The 17,855-nt window shown below is 43.6% G+C and overlaps 1 non-coding gene across 1 annotated transcript; it reads left to right on the forward strand.

The window, feature by feature from the left end:
* The first annotated feature begins 1,184 nt into the window (after positions 1-1,184).
* Positions 1,185-1,289, forward strand: LOC113830910. Its single transcript, XR_003481339.1, has one exon. It is a non-coding gene; the product is annotated as a U6 spliceosomal RNA (small nuclear RNA).
* The last annotated feature ends 16,566 nt before the right edge of the window (positions 1,290-17,855 follow it).

Below are 17,855 nucleotides of genomic sequence, written 5' to 3' on the forward strand. Positions count from 1 at the left end.
AGGGTCTTCTTTGATTCTCCTGGGCTCTTGTTCTCAGAACCCCAAGGCCCTCCTCTTACTTCACTGGCCATGACTTGTATTTCTTTAACTTTTTTTTTTTGCATTTTTAAAATTTATTTATTTATTTTTTTACATTTCAATCCCGGTTCCCCCTCCCTCCTCTCCTCCCGCTCCCCCCACCCCTCCCCCATCCCATCTGTATCTCTGAGAGTAAGGCTGCCCTAGGAAGTCTACTACGTCTGCCCCATCAACTCATTGATGACTCACATTTCTGAAAGGAAAACACAAGCAACACAAGCAAATGCACTACGCTGCAGCTCTTCCCACAGACCCCGCTTCTCCGTCTGTGGTGATAGAGAAGCTGCTTACCTTTGCACCCGACACACAGCTTCTCTGTACCCTGGGTTCTTCTCCTGGAACCACCCACAAGATGCTTTCTTACACTTTATGTTCAAATTTTTCTCTTTCCGTGGAATTGCTTCCATTAGAGAACAAAGGTCATTTTACAAACTCCTCCTGTTAACACTGTTTTCTCCAAATATTGCCACATTTCTCCACTTCTCTTTACAGGACAATGCTAAAGTCTTTGCTTTAACCTTTTGTCTCTGTAGGCATCACTGCCCTTTACTAATTAAGTTTATTTTCCACTGTGGACATCTCTGTTTCTAGGTCACATGGCCACTTTAAACCAGATAACTGTGTCCTAATAAACATGGCAACAACTCTCCTAGCTTTGGTCATGATAAAATCCTCTGCGAGAGGCAGCATGGTTGCAGTTGGTAGTCCCACCAGAAACATGCAAGTAAAGAGAGGCCATAGAGGGATAATGCTGTCACCTAAGGACGGGGGATGGAGGATACAGGACCCACTGCAGTTCCTGAAGAGAAAGAGGAACCTGGAGACATGGGTAGCAGACAAGTCCAAGGAGATATGACTGAACTGCGTTTAAATTACGATTTTTCCAGACCCAAGTAGAGTTGTGTCAATGTTATTGAGAATGTCTTACCTGCTCGTTCATAAATTTTATGAAACATTAAGCAAAGACCATAACACATAAAGCTTAGAGAAAGGTAAAGGGAGTCTAATTGTTATGTTCTAAGATGACAACATGCATCAGAAAACTCTAACACTGTCAGTTACCAATTTTATAAACAAAGAAACAAACAAAAAACTTTAGTGCTTGCTTCAGCAGCATATTAAAACACATTAAAAATTGTAACATACAGAGAAGATTAGCATAGCCCCTGCACAAAGATGGCATACAAATTCTCAAAGTGTTCCACATTTCAAAAACAAAACAAGAAACAAAAAAAAGCCCTGCAGGTCTATTGTGGGTAAAGGTGCTTGCTGCCAAGGCAGACAACCTGATTATATCCTGAGACCCAAAGGATGCCACAGGCTGTCCTCTGACCTTCAAGTGTGCACACCAACACACACACACAAACACACACACCCAATTTTAGGCCTTTAAATTAATTTTCATATTTTCCTATAGACACAATATAGGAAGTCAACCACACAAATACATTCTAAAATATTCAAACATTCATTGCCTTAAAAAAATAAAAAATGACTATTTAAAGTTTATCTGTAAAGAAGGTTTTGCTATATCATTTACTTAGTAGAAGGTTAATTGTTGGCGATCAACTCTTTTCTTTTTACAACCATGTTGAACCGCAAAGCAAAATAAATAAAACAGGACAGGCCACCAATTCTGCTGTAGGTCTTGAGAGGCCAACGTCTTGAGAACTGCTGCTTGCATTTCTAAAGCCTCATGAGCTGTTTATAATCTGGGCCTTTTAAGACTCTGGCTTTTAAGGCTGCTAGCTGACTTCATAAGCAAAGGGATTGGAGCTAGAACTGCAGGCACCATGGATACAACAGACAAACCCAGACCAGATGGCTCTTACTTCGAGTGGAGTGGGCTGGTGGTAAGATGGCCTTTTTTAGGGATCTCTCCTCCCCGAAATCTTCAAAACTATCGTCCTGATTTAAAATCTGAGGCTGAAACTCCACCTTAAGCAACAAGAGTGGGCAGAAGACAAGGATTTCTTTGGACTACTCAGTACCTGTTCCCCTTGCTGGTGACCTCTACAGTTGCCCTTGAAGCAATGTTAGGCTAGATTGATTCTAACCCTAAATTTGGAGATAGTTATGAGACTCAGTCTTGGCCAACTCCTTGGCCTGAGCAGGTGGTTAGTGGATAGACACATAATCCAAAGGGACATAAGCATTTGGTTATGGAAGGGGGCCCCGAAAGAGGCAACAATCCTTCCCCTGACATGAGCCTGATTGCTGGAGACAGTTATCTGGCACTTAGACTAGCCACCCAAGGGGCTGGGTTTGCAAAAAGCTTTTGAAGCCTCCACTCTCAGAAGCAAACAACACCTCTCAACATTCCTAGCTCCCTCGATGCTCTACGGCGATTCATTGAACTCTCTAAAGCCCAAGTTTCATTTTTTCTATGGAAACTCTAGAAGACATGTTTCAGGACATTCTTGTTGCCCTGAGCGTATGTATAGCATCTACACTACTGGCACTCACACAGGCGGAGGAAAGAGCTGTCTCTTTGCAAAGAATCACTGGAACTTGCCTTGTATTTGGCCTCTTGGGAAGGAGCTGAATGGATATTTGAGTTTTCCCATTGCAATAAGGCTGTAAATATTGAATTTACTGCATAGGCAGAAAAGGGGTCCTATACACGGTATGGGTGTTACAGGTGCTGCTGTCAACAGAGATCTTTGAAATGAATCCATTTGCCTCCATTCTTGGGCATCTTCTATGGCAACCAACAAATACCAAATTGAGAAGAAGAAGATATATCATTTCTCTGAATATTACCAGTCAATTCCAAATTTGTCAAGGTTCCATAAGCAATGCTCTACAGAGGGAGAAGTGCTTAGTAATAGGACCCATGTCACAAGCTTTTAGGAGAAGACTGACCTCAGTCTAGGTGTGTGCTTTGTTCCTTCTGGTATTACATTCTGCAAAATTTATAACATGTATGTCCATGATCAACAGTTAGGCATCACCTCAGGAAGAGCAAAAACATAAAAATATGTGGCAGGCCACTCCAGCAAAGAGAGCAGTAAATGCAGGGGTCTCACACCAGCAAGAGTGGAATCCTATGTCTGAGGCATGGAAGGTCAGTGAGAGGGATTAGATTCAAATGCTGCAGTAACAAATCAGCAAATTATCAGAGGCTTCAGTGGCTTACTACGATACACAGTGACAGCTTGTGGTTTGGAAAGCAGAAGTCCAAAATGGATTCGCTGAAGGGAACTCAAGGTGACATGGCCACCCTACCTCCACAGAGGCCCTAGACAGAGCATGTTCCCTTGCTTTTGCTAGCTTCCAGAGGATCCTGGACTTTTTAGCTTCAGCCTGATCTTCCATCATCAAAACCGCCAAGGTGATTTCTGTGACTCACCCTCTTCCTATTCTTCTAAGAACCTCTGTGACTACATTATTACCCTCCCACCCCCCACACTGCCACCACACTCCCATGTTACAGGGGACTCTCCCTACCTAGGCTTCTTAATCAGATCGGCAAACAGTCTTTTTTTTTTTTTTTCTTTGCCACATACACAGGTTCTAGGTTTTTTAGAATGTGGGTAATTTGGGCAAGCAGGATGTGAAGGAAAAAAAGAAGTGGCGAGTCTGAATTTTAGTCAGTGAGGTGGAAGGGGATGTCACCAAGGCAGGACTTGATCTGATAAAAATGTTTAACAAGGTCGCTCCAAAGGTTGTTTGGGCCATGGAGACAGTGGCGATAAGATGGGGGCAAGAAGACCAGCTAGGGAGCCATTGCTGTGACTCAGGATGGACAGCCTGGAGTACAGGGAAGCCTTTAAGCCTCTCTGTGTTTTAGAAGTCTTACTAGAGAGTTACAATAAGTCTAACGTTTCAAGGCCGTAAGAATCTGGTGAGTGTAGTGCTCAACTCCACAGTGCTTAAGAAGGATACCTGTGCTTTCTCTCCATTACTGAAGTTTCTAAAAGAATTAGAGCATCAAGAAGTAAAAGGAATCTTAAGAACTGAGGAAATGGAGCCCAGCCAGGAAGGAGAAGCAATTTGCCCAAGGATGTCCTGTAGTCACTGGATAGCCACCATGTACTACGTTCCAGAGAAGAACAGAGGAACGGCCATGTATGCCCTTGAATGTCCAGAGAAGGTGGCTCAGAGCTCAGCAGAAGTGCACATTGTGGCCCTCGCTGTGAGACACGCAGACCTAGTGGAGATGGGTGTGTGTGTGGATAGGACAGACTTGCAGATGACACCCAAACACCTCCTCTCCGATCCCATCACAGTACTTACTGGCTACTCGATTGGGAACAAGACTCCTAGTCTCTCTTTACCCCATTTGTTTCTGTTAAGAACGATCACAATACAACACCACACCAGGCTGATGTGCAGTTAGATGAGAGATTCATTTTGTAAGCTGCCAAGACCACAGAAATAAGGAAATAAGCAGAATCTACGCCTCTCCTCCAGACTTGCCTTCTCTCCATTCCCTTCCAACCCAAAGGCGCTAGAACACAGTGCTTCCTGTTGAATAGCAAATCTCATCTTTCCCAGGGTTCTGCCCAAGTGGGAACTTCCTAAACCCCTGCCTGGACAATGCATGCCACCACGTTCATCAGTTTCTGCGTCCGAGTCTGTCAACACTCCCCTTCACAAATTGACTTTCTCCGATAATGCAAGTCAGCGTTTTCATTTCTCAAAACCCTTTCTGCTGGCAAATGCATGTGTCATAAACTGAAACTCAATGCAATAGAAATAACTGTACTCTTCATAAAGATAGCATAGATTTAAAGTTATATAGGCAGCTGAGAAATTTATAGCAAAGTCAATCTAAGAATGTAGTTAGCTAAGAATATATATGCATATATATGCACATGCATGTATGTATTCTTTATATACCAGGGTATGGAAAGATATTGAACGTATTAGAAATGTCAAAATTTTGAGTTCAGGTAAGAGAGCATAAGGCAATGCTACTATAACCCTAAGGGGCAGCATCTTGGCATCTTCCAGTATTTACACAAAGTAACAGTGAGGCCAACTCAGGATGGCTTATCTGATTCTTAAGCCACAACCCCCTGTTCTGAATATGCCATGATACCCTCTTTCCCATGGGCTTTGCTTTAGAACATGTTCCCAGCTGCAAGTATAACAAATGATGCCCAGGGTTAGGCTCACCTTCTCCCAGGGGAAAGCCCATTCGTTAGTCTGGAAATAAGTCAGCCATTCAGTGTGTCTAATCAGACAGAAGTTATTCTCCAAGGAAAACAGTTAGTCCTGCAGTGAATAGGAACAGACAGGCATATCAGCAATCCCAGGGCACTAGGCATTGTCTGGTAAACAAAAAGAAATTAGAAGCACTGTGGTAGGGTACTGGGATACGGGCCACGAAAGGCAAGGCCAATGAAAGCTTTTGTGTGTGTTCATGTCTGCTGGTGCTCCAAGAGAGATTTCTGGGAAATGACTGAGTCATCTGTGAATAAGTGATTGGTTAGACCACAGAGAGGTGGGAAAGAGCACACTCGAGATCTGGATCTCACAGATGAAAGTTTATACTCCTTTAAAATAGAGACAACTCCCCCTCCCAGCAAACCTTTGCTACAGGTTGGTTTTGTTTTCAGTCAGGGCACGTGGAATGTTATACACAGGAGGATAGCCCAAAGGACAGAGAACGATTTAAAAGTGAGAGTAAATATAACAGGAAGTGCAGAAGTCAACAGCTGGCCAAGGGACCAGTTAAACCATGGGATAAAGATACTAGAATGTACAAAAGCCTGCAGGGCACATGATCTGGATCTTCCAATAATTAAAATAAAAGGAAAGAAAACCAGGGGGAAGAGAAACCTTACAGGATAAAAAGAGACACAAATGTATCAAACAAATACAACACATGCATCTTATTTGGATGTTAGTTTGAATAAGTATTTTTTTACCACTCATGGGTGTATCTTCCCTGTGCCAGACAAAGAACTTTAGGAACTAATGACTGCTGAGAGAGGGAAAGTTGGCCTTTCCCAGGCATGAACCCCCTAAGTTGTTACCCAAATGGTTAGCCATGAAATCAATACATATATGTTTATGTCTTCATGCATAATAGATAGATAAGTATGTGAATATGTAACAATAATGAAGAAAAGGAGGCCATGAATTTGAGAGGGAAGGAGGCTTAGGAGGAGTTAGAGGGAGGAAAGGGAATGGGAAAAATGATATAATTGCATTTTAATTAAAATTTTAAAAATACCAAAAAGGGAAAGAAAAAAATCATGAGACAACTGAAAATAGATTGAAGACTAAAGAAACATGTCTTAACTGTAAAACTTCTGTTAAAAATAAAAGCACAGAGGATGCTAAGGCAGGAGGATCAAGATTCCAAACAGCCTGGGCTGTACAGCGAGATCCTCCAGTTTCAGATTAATCATTGCTGTTATTTTCTTAAACATAGTGAGAATGTATGTGTGTTTGCAGCACTGGTCATCTAACCTAGGGCCCAGCATGTGATAGGTTAGTACTCTACCACTGAGCTCTGCCCCCAGCCCTTCAATGTGAGTTTAGATCTTAGGGTTCAAATCAAAGTGTTCAAGAGACAGAGATCTGGTTTTTTATTCTGCACCTGAACATAATCTTTTCAACCCCACAGTCTCCTGAGTGGTAGGGAAAACTTGGTTCTAGGCTACTCTTTTGATTTTGCTGTATGGATTCAAAGGTAAATGAGAACTCCTGAAATGAAACTGTGTCTGCCAAGCCTGGATGGCTGATTAGTTCAGTACTGTGGAGAGACTGGAACATTGCAGGTCCAGAGGTTAATTTCCTTATCTTTCCCCTCAGAGAACAATCCTTGCCCACCTCCGTGTCAGAAGGAATATCCTGTAACTAATACATAAACACCTTTTAAAATCTGTAATTTAGCAAACCCCTAGTTTCTACCAACTCAAAACCCAAGAATGCCATCAGACAGCATCTGGGCCCATAGAAATGTTCCCCCCATCTTGCTGTAACTGCCTTTCTGATGTACCCACCAATGCATTTTAAACCTGCTTGACTTGTGACTTTCTTTGTTCTGTAAAACTATAAAACATGAAACTGCTTCCAAGTTGGAACATGGAATTTGAGGTGACCTAAATCTGTTCCAGGCCATTGTCACTCAGAGTGGCTCCAGAATAAACTATCTCTTATGTCCTTTAAGAGGGGAGCTGTGGTTTTTGTATTGACACAGTATTGGAGATGCAGGTGTGGAGGCAGTCTGTCTGATTTTCAATGCTCCAGATGACCATCTGCTGAGACAACCATCAGGTCTCACAACCTATTCACCTTGGTCTTCTCTCTTTTCTCCATTATGGATCGTCTAATGCATCCTAGGTCAACCAGATAGCCCTACGAATCACTCTGCTGCTTTCACCACAGTGACATAGCCATGAGACCCTTCAACATCATTGCCCCCTTCATTCTCCACACTCTTTGGGAACCCTTCTAGGAGACAAGATGCTGGTTTCTGCTTCTGTCGAACCTCAAGCTCTGGGTGAGATTTAATCGTTCCCCAGACTATCCTAATCCTAAAGAGCTGCTGTAGGGCACATTGCTTCAAGGAGCTACCCAATCATTTTCCCAGTCCTGCCTTCTCTTCCAACCGAGAAAACTCTATCTCCGTTTCAGCTATGGTGAATATTTTTTTGCTCCTTTGAAACTCAAATGAGGCCAGGTGGTGGTAGTGGAGGGGGTTGTGGAAAGGGGAGAGTTGCCTTCTTCTCTGCTTCCTCCTGTCTTATTACTGAAACAATGGTTATAGAAAGTCTAGCAGGTTAAATAGAGAAAGGAAATGCTAGGGGAATCTATTTGTAAAGTTTTCAATTATGTTTTTTGTTTCCCCATCACAACAGCACTCCAATGGAAAACAAAAGTCTACAGCAGAAAGTGAGTTGGCATTCTTCAAACTTTCCTAATTGGAAAAGATAGCTGTGTGAGTTCCAGAGAATCAGGAACAAGGGGTGGGGAATGTCATGCCTTGACTCAGCCCCTGGCAAGCACAGATGAACACGCCAATGTTGTCAGGGTATGATGGCAGAAACAGGTGGACACGTGTCTTTCCACAATGTTGGGATTTATAGAATAATAAAGTCAGAAGCCTAGGTCAGTTTAGTTGGCTGTAGTTCAGAATGTAGTTGGATTTCCTTCATGTCTGGCCCTTGGCAAATGCGAGTTCTTTGAAAATAGTTTTAATCACTAATCTTAGCACCCTGGTCACTCATTACACTTCACACAGCTTGACATACACATGAATCCATTTGTATATATGCAGGCTACAGAAGAGTTCCAAGAGGCCTTCCTGGAGGCAGAGACAGAGAGACACTGATGGGAAGACAGTCACTTCAGGTGGCTATATGAGGTAATGAGGAACCCAGTGGTGATCTGCCAGGGGCCTACAGAGCTAAGCAGCAGAACAGCAGGACGATGGCGTCAAGCTGTCACAGAGGTACAGAACCAGAGATGCAAAGTGTAGAATGTGTTTGGACAGCACAGGAGACCACGCCGACTCAAGGTTCTTGGGACACTTGGGAGTTCTTTACCTTGATGTACAGACTAGGTGGTCAGATGTAGGGTTGGTGGGGTCCATCACCTTTATAATGTTAGGTGTCTTCATTACAGGGTTCAAGTGAGGGTGTTGTAACCATCACTGGTGTGGCATGTTTGGCAGGTTCTGGGCTTTGTTTCTTGAATACAGTTTTAATATACCCACATGTTCATGTTTCCCGAGCCTGTAGACAGAAGTTTCTGTCCTGCCAGTCCTGCAGCCATTCAGTCCAAAACAAGCACACAGAGGCTTCTATGAATTATAAACTGTTTGGCTGATGGCTCAGGCTTCTTATTGACTAGCTCTCTCTCAATTATTAACCCATTTCTACTAATCTGTGTGTCTCCACGTGGTCTTGGCTTACCAGTGATACCCTGGTATATTGCTTCCTTGGCAGCTACAAGGCATCTCCCTGACTCTGCCTTTTTCTAACCCTGTTTGGATTTCCCACCTGGCTACATCCTGACTGTCCATTGGCCGAAATAGCTTTATTCATCAATCGATAAGAGAAACATATATTCACAGCATACAGAAGGACATCCACCATCACCAGTCAGCTTTGCTAAGTTTATAGATGGCTACTTTTTACTTTTAGGAGTGAGTTTCCAGTCTGTGTCTCATGGGTGGCACTGGACAGCGTCTATTTACACAAACATGATATAGCATCATCCTGTTTCTGCATATAAACACACACACACACACACACACACACACACACACACACACACACACACACACACACACAGCCACATGCTGCTTATAAAACAGGGTCACTAGGTCAAGGCACAGTCAGGAAGCCTCTGTTTCCCAAAATATGTATTAAATTAGAGCAGGGCACAGTCCAATCCTCCCATAGTACACAAAGGTTTTCCAAAAAGCCACTGAAGGTGTGAAACTGGCAAGCAAAGAATCAAGGTGGTTAGTTAGTAGTCACCATTTGTTGTACCCCGGGTCTTAGTTAGAATGCTCAAGTTTCTTTTCTTTTTTTTTTAATATTTTATTTATTTATTATGTATATAACATTCTGCTTCCATGTATATCTGCACACCAGAAGAGGGCACCAGATCCCATAACAGATGGTTGTGAGCCACCATGTGGTTGCTGGGAATTGAACTCAGGACCTCTGGAAGAGCAGTCAGTGCTCTTAACCTCTGAGCCATCTCTCCAGCCCAAGAAGAGCATTTCTTAAGTGACAAAACAGAAACCAGTAAACATTTGTGCTTCAAGATTTGGATTGTTCCATTCACTGCATGTTCAGAAACCATACCTGAAATTTCGTTCTTTTTTTCCCATCCAATCCTTCAGAATGTAGGGAGTCACCATGTGGCCAGTCATGGGTCTGAGAACCTACAGCCTTTGCAGCAGTTTTGCTCCTAATTCAACCTGATCAATCTATGAATATACATCTGTAAAAGCACGAAATCACTAAGCACTGTGGCGGGAAACATTAGTGGAATGTGTCATTGGGAGAGGCGTGACCAAGGGAAGGAAGTGTAATTCATGCTTTCTGATTGAGCAGGCAGAGAACAGCATGAAAGGCCTTTTATCCCTGTGTAACTGTGCAAACAGAGAACAGGAACAAGGTGGCATTGTACCTGACAGTCAGGTTAAATGCCACTGAGTTATTGCTGCTCTAATGAATTTTAAAAGTTATCATTCCAACGGAAATCAGGTGAGTAGCAAAGACAAAGAAGTTTTGCTGCCCCACCCCCTATACTTTCTAACCTCACACACTCAGGCTGGCTTGCATTGTGAGTCCATGAAAACTCAAAACAAGCATCTCTTTGAGCCTGAAGAGAAAGCACTGATTGTAGTCAAATAGGTCAGGAGCCCAGAGGCCCTGAGCTCACCTGCACTAAGGCACCGAAAGCAAACAAACTACTTTCCTTTACTTGGGTTAGAAAAAATTAACCGTCCCACCTCTACACATCATGTGTTCTTTCCTCCAAAATATAAGATGCTGAACTATCAGCTGAATTTCTTTTAGCTAATGATAATTACAGAGCTTGTAACCGGTTGAATTGGGTCATTGGCTTAAATAGAAAGCCCCTTATGGGAGGTGCTGGGGCATTCTTTCTTTCTCCCCAATGCCAGCCATAATTTTATTATTTACAGACCAACGAATGGGTCCAAGCTATTTTCAGATGAGATGTAAACAAAAGGAGCATTCAAAGGAGCTCCTTCTGGAGATGGGGAACTTGGGAGATAAAAGAGAAACAGAAAGACATCCTTCTTCATCAAGGCACCGTGGGCACCGCATAAGGGCTATAGGTCCATTTCACACCACTCTTACTCAAATCACATTGCTGTGGCAAAGGCTATGCCTATGCAAACCTGCACAAGTCAGTGTGAAGGAAAACTGAGAAGAAGCTGCGTCTGCCGAGACTGGGGGCCTGATTAGAAGTTCAGTACCGTGGAGAGATGGGAACGCTGCTATCCAGAGGCTAATTTCATTGCCTTGAGTTAGTTCTATCCTTTCCAGAACAGCCACGCCTTGTCCACCTCTGTGTCAGAACTAACAGGCTGTGACTAACAGATAAAAACATTTTGGAATCCATTAGCTTATCAGACCAACCCAGAAGCTAGTCCTGCCGGCAGACGTGTCTCGGGCCAATAGAAAAGCACCCTCATCTCACTGAAGTTGTCTCTCTGCTGCACTCATCCATGTGCTTTAAACTCGTCTTGGTTTATGACTTCCTTTGTCCTGTAAAACTATGAAATTTGACGAAACCTCTCCCACATTAAACATGGAATTTGAGGTAAACTAATCTACGATCTCGGGCCATGGCCACTCCAGGATAACCCACTATGGTTCCCTCTAAGACGAGAGCTGTGATTTTGTGTTGACAAAAGCATATAAATGAAGAGGGGTCTTCATCAAGTAGGACCTGTGAGATACTTCTCTATGGAAGTACCTGGAAGACGTGACTCTACTGAACACAGACCTCCTGATGGAGAGGGTTCAATCCGATGGTTAATGGAAACATTTATTTCTAATTTTTCCATCCACCCCCATGCCGGGTCCATGGCTAGCTTTCCATTTTCAACATCTGGCTGTTGTTCCCTGAGAGTGTTCTTCTTTGCTTTGTAAGACCCCCGGAAAGCTCAGGCCTCCAGGACCTCAGCCCAGGACCTTGGTCACCCCAATCACCAGGTGGATTCGAAAGCTTGATGCAAACTGCATGAGGCTTTATTGTTGTTTAACGAGATAACCCCATGTTAGCTCGGGTCTTTCATCCACCCGCCATGGCGGATGGCTAGAAAAGACAGCTCGAACCAGATGTATAGAGATCTTGTAGGGCAGCGTAAGGGGAGTGTCTAGGGGTACGCACAGGCTCAGGATTGGTGTGGCTTCAGGCTTTGAGGGCTTGCCCTGTGTTGATTGGTCAACTGCTTGTTATGGCCCATAGGCCCTCCCAGGTGGTTTCTATGCTCTGTGCGTCATTGCTGTGCACTTGTCCATAAAACACACCCAGAGCTGTAAAGCATAGTACCAATAGCTAACTTCTGATTGGTTCCTTGCCACGAGGCAGGCATCTGACCTCTTAGTAACCAAGGCAAGGTCATAGCAAGCACCTGTTACTGTCATGGCTGCTGAAATGGAGAGCTGGTCTCTTCACCTTTTGACTAGAAAAAGGAGCTTTGAACAAAATGGTTTTCCTGGATTTTAACGAGAATTGGAAATCCTCTCTCAGTGTCTCTAGGTATTGTTGGATGAGGGTTAGATGGCTTGCCTTTCTTTCTAGTCAAAGGCTGTGGGCCAGGGAAGGGCTGGCAACTTAATTTTCTGCTATATACTCTGTGAACATCTTTGCAGAACCTTGTAAACGGACAGGATACCCAGAGTGCACTTGCATCAACCTGGGGATGGGCATGGCTCTACATGGTTTTGTCATCAACCCCTGCAGTCCTGAGACCATCTCTACGCAGCCAGCTAGTGCTTTTGTAGCATTGCATTGAGTTTGGCATGATACAGACAGTCAAGTTCTCTGGCTGAAGAATTGAAACCCTGGCCCTCCGCTCTCATCATCCATCTGGTGGCAGCTCCCTTCCCTCCCCCGCACCCTGTTTACCACAGGGCACCACCTGTTCTCCTTTTTATTAGTCAGTTTGAACAACAGGGGCTGAGATGTTCGGTTAGCCAATACAATGTTGCTGAGCAGGTTACACTGGCCCTCTCCTTCCCAGATCTGTCATTGCATTAGGTTTGACCAAAGCTTAAATGATTAAGAAATGGGGTACATGCCTTTAATCCCAGCAACTGGGAGAAAGAAGCAGGCAAATCTTGTAATTTGAGGTCAGAGTACCAGGAAAGCCAGGGCTAAACAGAGAAACCCTGTCTCAAAACTGAGAGCAATGGGGAGAGGTAAGACAGAGACAGAGAGACTCAAAACATGTTAGAAGTAGAGAACAGATTCCTCAAAAGTTGTCCTCTGACCTGTATATGCATACTATGGCATGCACATGCCCCCCCCCCACACACACACGGGTTGGGGGAAGACTTTAAACTTGTGGCATTTCCCCTCCCCCCCAATCTGTCTCTTGTAAAAGACCTATCCACCAACTTGTCACTGGATGGCTGTGAGTTTCAGATACAAGCTCAGGGCAAGTAGAGGCTTGAATGGATTCAGTGAGGGGGAACTGACAGGTACTATCCCTGGACCCTTGCTGCTTGAAAGGAAGGAAGAGCTGACATTCTTACTTCTCCCAACTCTGGTTGCCACTGTGGTCTACCTTCCTTGCAGTCCACTTTGCCTTGGGAAGTAGGAAGAAAGGGTCAGAAGGGATTAAATGTGTTCTTCTCCCCCACCTTTTTTTAGAAAAAAGTGAAAATTCCTTTCCTTCTGTGAACACATGAAAAGTGGGAACTGTGTCCATTCCTAGCACACTTGTCCATACTGTAAGATTTCAAAAGAAAGTGTAGACCCATTTAGCTAGATGGCCCAGAACACCCTACCAATATAGGCTTGCCTGGGCCCCAGGAATAAGGACTGACCCTCTTTAACTTGCCCTGGCAAATAGCCCCTGGGAAATGCCGAGTTTGTGTAACTCATGAGTAATACTACCTCTTCATCAATGGGGAATTTCTGCTTCAGGTGTACACCTAGTGCCTGTCCTCCTAATCAGGTTCAAAACACAGTCAAGGGTTCTTGGAGTAGACCCCACATGCCTAACCCAAAACTTGGGGCCTCACTGGTGCTTACCTGAAATTACTTAATTTTAGTTTTTATTTCTTATGACTTTTAGCACATTAGGAGAAAATTTACATTAATGGAATTCTAAAGAAAGTCACTGAGTGATGGCATGAAATTTAATACAGTTAGCCTTGGCTGGGGTGGGGGTGGGGACAGAATTCTTAATTTAACCTACAAAGTTCCATGCTTCATGTTCTTATCCCAGTTCATTCACATCGTCTTGGTATTTTTAGAAGCCAACTATCTTAAGAAAAAGCACTTGTTTCTTTTTCCAGAAGAAATAAAAAAAAAAAAGAAAGAAAACTTTCAGACAGTGAATCATGTTAGTAACCTGGAAGGGTCCCTCTCTTAGTTACTATCTCTAGAGACAGCCATCTGTGCATTGTAGACACACAAAGATCTATGTGTATTTACTCTGAGTAAGACAGGATGCTAGTAAAACAGAACACAATCTGATTAGTTAAGATATTTAACAGCACATATTAAGCATATTAGAGGATCAGTATCGGAGGCCATGCTGTTGGGATCAAGGGTAAACTGTTTTACAGGTGCTCTGAGCATGAAGGCACCATGGCTGATGAAAATGGGGAGGAGACAGACCCCAGGAGTTGGGCGGTCCTGCAGCGATGTTTCCATACCTCCCATTGTCAATGGAGCCATTCTTCCCTGCACCTTTCTCATTTTCTCCACGTCAGCTAAGGCTTGCTTATATAGGAAGGAATCAGGGTCATGCTCCTGTTCACCTTCCAGGGAGGCCAGAGGAGTAATTTAAGGAAGAGGGAAATAATGCAAAACCAGGTCAAAGGAGGCCAGGTGACTGTACGCGTGATTATAGTGACAGCAATCTTCCCCTGCTTGTCCAACAGCAACACCCAGCTCTCCTTTCCACTGACATTTCCAACTCTTCATTCTCTTTTTGTTTTTTTTATATTATTTAATTTTGAGATATGTGGTGGTTTGAAAGAAAATGGCCCCCAAGTGGAGTGACACCATGTGGGGTTGTGGTTTTGTTGGAGTAGATTTAGCCTTGTTAGAGAAAGTGTGTCCCTGTGGGGATGGACTTTGAGGTCTCCTATGTTCAAGCTATGTCCAGTGTCTCAGTTCATTTCCTGTTGCCTGCGGATCAGCTCCTTCTCCAGCACCATGCCTGCCTGCATGCCACCATGTCTCCTGTCGTGATGATAATTGGACTAAGCCTTTGAAACTGTAGGCCACCCAAATTATAAAAGTTGTTGTGGTCATGGAATCTCTTCGTAGAAATTGAAACACGGACTAAGACAAGACAGGATCTGACTTTGTAGCCCAGCCTGGCTTGGAATTCATGATGTAGCCCAGTTTCGTCTTGAAGTCATAGCAAATCTTCTGCCTCAGCCTCTATGTACTGACCTCATAGGTATATGCCACCATACACCACTCTCCCAGCTCTGCATTTTAAAAGCCACACATGTTCTTTCCTTTGTTCTACAGACTTCCTGTAGTGAGAATCAGGATCCGAGGACCATTTCCTCCTCAGTTCCACTCTTTGATCTGCAGCTTTTTGTTCCTTTTAGGCTCTCAGATTAGAAGAGGTCTGTCCCCATTACAGATAATTTTACTTACTCAAAATGCACTGATTTTCAAGTTATTCTCATCCAAAAGTGTTTTCTAGGTTGGAACATAATTAATGATCACAGGGCTTGTTTACTTATTTTTGGAACCAGATGGACAAGGATAAATATAACATGCATTTGTATTTTATACTATTGCCAAATCCTGTAGTTAGTTATCTTTCCATGCAAGAAGGAAAACAATGATGCCATATGCCTATGATCCCAGCACTTGAGAGGTTCAAGCAGGGAGACCAGGGGTTCAAGGCAAGCCTCAGCAATACAGAATTTAAGATACTCAGGGCTACATGAGACTGCCTCACAATTAAAAATAGATTATAATTACCTCTTAGTAATAACCCTTTTATTGTGAGCTGTAAGAAAAGATAGCAAAGATATCTGGAATTGGTATAATAAAAATATTTATTAAAATTTCACTTCCAACAACCCCTGACCAAATAGACCCTTCCTTCTGAATGCAGCAATTTGGAATATACACTTTGGAATATAACAGAGCTTAGTGTTCCACCATAAGTCTCACATCTAAGTGTGGAATGTAGTATCACACATCCTTGTCCTCACTTCAAACTTTTAAGTTAAAGTATGGCCTCCTGTGGCCTGGGAGTTGCTGTCTTCAACACACAGTCTGAATGCTCTACGAAGACTATAATCAATCACGCGTCAATTAATTTAATTCTTTTACAAAATAGACATAATATGAAAAAAATTAGTACCAACCTAGGGTAGAAGGATAACAGACTTAAAGGAAAGATTATTGCATAAAACATAACACGGCATTTTCATGTATTTGCTGGTGGAATGCCTTAAATTTGGCCCCGGTATTTGTAGTGGTGAGTGGGAGTGAGAAACTCAACCAGTCACAGGACTGGACATTTTCCAGAAGACAAGTGGAAGAGAAAAGCATTCAAGATAACTATACCTCTCCCTGACTGTGAATCTCCTGCGGACATGGAATAGCATGGAGAATTAGCATTCATAATGTCTTGACTAAATAGATGTTTTTGTTTTTTTGCTTGAGACAGGGTCTTTCTATGTAGCCTTGACTGACCTGGAAGTATTTAGACTAGGCTGTCTGTAGGGGAAGCTGTAGCCACGCCCACTTAGGGGCTGGCTACAGGTGTGTCTGACCACGCCTGCAAGGGTGTGGTCAGGGTCACATAGAGTGAGAGGCGGTCAGGTGGCTGGGCACTTTAAGTTTCCTTTTCAGGTTGCTGTACAAACTGCTGCCCTGCCGGCTGGCTAGGTCGCTCTGTAAGTAAGGCTTTCCCCTATTAAATACCCTTGTATTTCTACCTGGTTCTGTATTGGTAATTTTCCCCTTTATCTGGTGTCAGGAGTGGGATATTGGAAACCGAGGCTCCATTTGGGACGGCCTGCCAGTCCGACCGGGCTGGTGGCCTAGGCCGGGAAAGCACCCTCTCTCCACAGGTGCTCCTGGATTGCAGCCATCCTGCTGCACTACACAAGTGCATTCCCATTGCTGCTGAGCCTCTCTGAACCATCTGCCCAGCTGGGAGGCAGTTTCTAGCTGCGTGCACAGGGCCCGCTCAGACTGCGGCCTACCCGTGCCTGGAGGCCTCCTGCCTAGAGTGGAGTAGACCTCGGCTTTCAGCAGCGGCTTCCCCTGGCTGCTGCAGCAGTAAAGCCGCATCTCTTTCAGTGGTTGCGGCTGCAAGGCCATATATTCTCTAAGATAAGCACAGACACTTTGTGACCTCTTTCCACTGCTGCCAACGACTGCTGCCAAACGCCGCGCCGAGTAACTGAACGCCTGTGCCACCTTCTGGTCAAAGATAGTTACTGCATCTGGAGTAGAAATCAGGTAAAATTATGGCGAAATATTTATCATTGGCTAAAATTGGTAATATTTTTTGCTTATTACAGGAATTCAATGTTTGAGGAGGATGCTAATTTGCTAGCTACCGCCCTATATGCCATAATGGCAGTTAGCTTGCTGGTACAAATAATATTACTAACCAGAGGACTGAGGAATAGGGATAAGGATAACCTCACCACATACTTAAAGAAAATAACAGCTTTACGCAATGAGGTTTTAGAAAACAGATTAGGTCAGACCACAATTGTGCAGCAAGTGGAATACAAATTGGATGATAAGCTTGGCTCTATGTCCAATATGCTAAAGACAGAGCTGTCTGTTACCCAAGATGAGATGCAGTGTATTTATGATAAGATAAACACAGAGAGACCCTCCATGTCTGAGGCCTTAGAGGCTAGGCTGTCAGAAGACCATGACAAGCTAAAGAATATCTGTAACTAGCTAGAAACTCAGATAGGCACTGTTACTCAGCAACTAGATGCAAAGGTGCAAAATACCCAGGATAGTGTTGAAGAATTGGACAATGCCATTCAATCAATTATTGAAGCATCTAAGGTAGCAGATCACAAATTTGAGTCTAGATTTGAATATTTGGAAGATAATTTACAGTACAGGGCTGACAGATT

This window comes from Cricetulus griseus (genome assembly GCF_003668045.3).
Source record: "Cricetulus griseus strain 17A/GY chromosome 1 unlocalized genomic scaffold, alternate assembly CriGri-PICRH-1.0 chr1_0, whole genome shotgun sequence".
In the NCBI taxonomy this organism is placed as follows: Eukaryota; Metazoa; Chordata; class Mammalia; order Rodentia; family Cricetidae; genus Cricetulus; species Cricetulus griseus.